Source organism: Onychomys torridus, chromosome 14 (genome assembly GCF_903995425.1).
Source record: "Onychomys torridus chromosome 14, mOncTor1.1, whole genome shotgun sequence".
Classification (NCBI taxonomy): domain Eukaryota; kingdom Metazoa; phylum Chordata; class Mammalia; order Rodentia; family Cricetidae; genus Onychomys; species Onychomys torridus.
The window spans coordinates 37,014,913-37,019,528 of NC_050456.1; positions in this window are offsets into that span (position 1 = coordinate 37,014,913).

The window sequence follows — 4,616 nt, forward strand, 5'->3', positions numbered from 1 at the left end:
AGTAGGGCAAGCTATGTAATCTCAAAGCCAAGCCCACAACGATATACTTCCTCTGGAAAGACTACAGCCACCTACACATTCCCAAACAACACCGTCAACTGAGAACTAAGTGATGGAATTCCAGAGGCTGTGGGGGACATTTCTCATTCAAACCACCACAGCAGTGAAACCATCTGTATGTGCTAGAATATTGGATGAATGTCACATACATTTGTCCAAAGCCATCAGAAGTGCAACTACAAGCGGGAAACGTACTGTGAACTATTGACTTTGGGCAATAACAATGCACCATCATAGTTCACCAGTTATATCAAATATCCTGATCTGTTGAGGGGATGTTGATAATAGGAGAGGCTGTCCAGTCTGAAGGGCATTAAGGATATGGGATCCCCGTGTTTTCTCCTCTACTAATCCATCAACCTAAAACTTTAAAAAAAAAAAATATATAGCAGTTGTTTTTTAAAATATGATCTTCTAAACAACAAATTTCAATTAAATTTGCTATGATTCAAGTTTAAAGGATACATTAAAACATTAAGGCAACATCCATGTTGTAAGAATTGCTCCTCATTGGAGTTTCTGAAATGCACTCATCTAATGAATTAATTTCAGCACTATATCTGAAATAGTTGATTACCTTGATTTAAGAAAAAAACAATGATTGCCACATTTTCAAGCTAACAAACATGTTGGGGCATGGATTGGAACATGATGTACATAAAATGAAAAGATGTAAAAGGTAGGCTATTCAGCTATTGAAACTCAGAGTAAAAAGTAAGGTGGTTTTCATTCAGTGTGAACCATTAAATTGGCTCTGAATGTTACTGGTCACTATAGGAACTTGTGCAATGGAAAAAATCAAAACAGCCAGATTTGTGGTTCCTGTAAATGTGCTATCTAGCAATCTACTCACTGCCAATAAATGGTGGAGATCAGCACAGGGTGAGATTTTATGTGTAAACAACAGGAATGAAATAATAAGTACATTGAATATATCTTTAGATACCCAATGCATATTAAATATTTCAATTATTTTACTATTGTATCTTGTAATATTGAAATATTATTATTGTGATTATAAACTGTTATTAAACCAATAATTTAATAATTAAAATCATAAAACTATGTATGATCAAACCCCTGTTTATTGAGTTGAACTTGTTCCTATACAAATTAAACCTGCAAAACTTAGTGTTGACTAGCTACACTGAAAAAAAAATCTTAAATAACTATAAGAACACCAAAGTCGAGGTTGTATATTATATTAGGTATAATTTAGAAAGGATAAAGCATTTATATTAAACTACAATATACCATGTGTTAAGAATCTTACAGCTAAGAAGGCAAATTCAATTTTGTTTATTGTTTTCTTGGTTTCTTTTTCTCATTTCAGAATTCAAGTCTTCATTTTTTAGCAGATGGACAATGGAGAAGCCATTTCTACTGCTTCAAACTCCATCTTCTGGCCCATTTTCCACAATATCACCTGTGTTTGCTTTCTGATACACCACTTCCTAGTAAATAACACCCAACATTCTCCAAATCTACCCAAAGTGCTTCCTGGGACATAAATGTACTTCAGAACTAAAATCCAACCAGTGTTTTAAACTTAGTCATATTAAGTTATTAGGGCTACATAATTTATTTTCATAGGAGAATAATTTGATAGTAAAAGAGAAAATTGGTCTGTTTCCAATCAAGGTGACTATTGGTAAGGAGCCCCTCTGTGTTTGTCTGATGTTATGTGGTATCTTGTCTTCTTATTATTTATCTTTGTGTTACAAAGATTTATTAATGGGTAGGATTTGAGTCTACCTTAAAATTTTTATGCAATATTTTTGAACATGATTCCCCTCTCCACACTTCTTTTAGATAGTTCCCATTTCTCTATTTACCCAACTTCATGTTTATTCTCTCCCAAAAAAATAAATAAATAAAAGAAAGTATAATTTTGTTTTGTTTTTACTCTTTGGAGGCCCACCACCCAGCTCCAAAATAAATACATAGAGACTTATTCTTATTGATGAATGTCCAGCCTTAACTTGGCTTGTTTCTAGCCAGCTTGTCTAACTTAAATTATCCCATTTCTCTTTAAGTAAGTTTTGCCTCTTGGCTTTTTATCTTTCTTTATTCTATATATCTTTCTTTCCTTTGTATCAGCTGGCTCCTGGCTTCCTCCTCTCCTTTTACTTTTCTTGCTCCTTGCTCTTCTCTAGATTTCTCTTCCTATTTATTCTCTCTGCCTGTCAGTCCTGCCTTTCCCTCTTCTGCCTTGCTATTGGCCACTCAGCTCTTTATTAGACCAATCAGGTGTTTTAGGCAGACAAAGTAACACAGCTTCACAGAGTTAAACAAGTGCAACATAAAACAATGCAACACACCTTTGCATTATTAAACAAATATTCCATAGCATAAATGAATATAACACATCTTAAACTAATACTCCACAATAAGAAAGAAAGAAAGAAGGAAGGAAGGAAGGAAGGAAGGAAGGAAGGAAGGAAGGAAAGAAAGAAAGAAAGAAAGAAATTAAAGCAAGCAAGCAAGCAAACAAACAAACAATAAGATTAAGACTGCAGAGGTTCAAACCACATAAAATCCCACCATTGAAAAGGGGAATGGGATGGGCAGTGGTGGCACTTTAATCCCAACTCTCAGAAGGCAGAGGCAGGTGGATCTCTGTGAGTTTGAGGTCAGCCTGGTCTACAGAGAAAGTTCTGGGATAGGCTCCAAAGCCACACAAAAACCCTGTCTCAAAAAAAAAAGGAAGTGGATACAAAGCCCCAACCCTGATAATCAAAAAGCTATTTACAATTGACACCTTCTTGGAAATGGAAAGACAGGTTTGGTTCATTTTTATTTCTGTTTTATGCATCTGTTCTTTGAGTTGGCCTTATCCCTGCATTATGAAATCTTCTTTTGCTTACTAATTAGTGTTACCTTGATAATCTCCTGTAAAGCCAGTCTGTAATGATAAGCTCCCTCAATTTTTGCATACTTCAAGAAGCTTTAATTTCTCTTGCATTTCTGGGAAGACAGTTTTGCTCTTTTATTATACCATCCTAAGTGAACTGTCATATGTAGGCATGCCACAGAACATTATTAGTCCACAAAAGTTAATGATAGAATTTTTAGTAAAATAGATGGAATTAGGGGGCATTAAGAGAAGTAAAGAAAATACAAGAAAATGAATTCCACATATTAGCTCTTACATAGGATGCTTTTAAATTTTGAATGGAATACATAATGCTGATGATTAGAGTCAAGGAAGAGTGAAGGACTGCAGAGATAATACGAGGTTAGATAAAGGTTCCTCAAACACAGACAGGAGTAAGTTCTAGTGTTTATAGAATGAGGTGGTGACCGAAATAATAAATTACTGCGTGTATTATGTGTAACTAGAGCAGAGATACTCAGATGCTCTAAACTGAAGTGGTAACAAGCAGATGTAGACACTAATTACTCTGATGTGATCGGTACATGTATTATAACACATATTGCATTCTACCCTCCACATGCACACTTGGAAATGTCAATCAATTTCTGCCTCATCTTCGCATTTCTACTTAGAAATCTGGTGTTAACTTGGTGTGGGTTCCTGTAAACGTGACTCAATACTTGTTTTGTACAGTTACAAGGAATCTCTCTTTGTCTTAACTTTCAGTGATGGTGTTTTCCTGCTGTGTATACCTGGAGGCTGTGTAGGCCTCCTATACCAAAATGTTCATGTCCTTCTCAAGATTGACCAACATCATCATCATCATCACCACCACTGTGTACATTATGTGTGTGGTGTGTGCATGGGTGTGTCCCACAGTGCACGTGTGGAAGTCACAGGACAACTTTCTAGTCAGTACTCCTCCTTCTATCTTTACAAGGGTCCTAGAGATCAAGAACAGCACGTCAGGCCTCGGTGGCAAGTACCTTTAGGCCACTGAGTCATCTTTCCCGCCCCAAGATTGAAAGCATTTCTAGGCTACTATTTCATTTAATTTTTATCCCTTCTTCTCTAGCCCTTTCCAACTTTGGAAGCCTTTGTTTTGCCGTGTTTTTCCCTGTTTCCCTCTTCCTGACTTTGTTTCACTACCTGATTGGAATATTTCAAAGTACTTGCTGCAAACCCAGCTTTTTTTTCTCCTGTTTGACATAGTCTGTAATTGAGGCATTCATCTGTGTGTGTGTGTGTGTGTGTGTGTGTGTGTGTGTGTGTGTGTGTGTGTTATCTGCGTGTGTGTGCACTTGTGTATGCCAGTGTACATAACCTATAAAAACGTGGAAACGAGAAAGGGCATTGGGCAACCTGTTCTATGAAGCTTTACTTTATTCTACTCACACGAGTTGTCTCACTAAAACCTGGAGTTTGATGTTTTACAGTTGGGTAACTGGCTAGTAAGCCCTAGGGTTACAGACAAGAACTGGGGTTACATTGGTGCTGGATATCTGAACTCAGGTCCTCATGTTTGCACTGCAAGTAGTCTTAGCCACTGAGCCATTTCTCTAGCCTTCAACTATATTTTTAAGTTGACTTATTAATGAAGCATTTGTTTGGTATGATTTTAGGGGGCTTTATTAGGCTTGAAGAACAGAATATACATTAGTTGGTGATGTAGTTATTT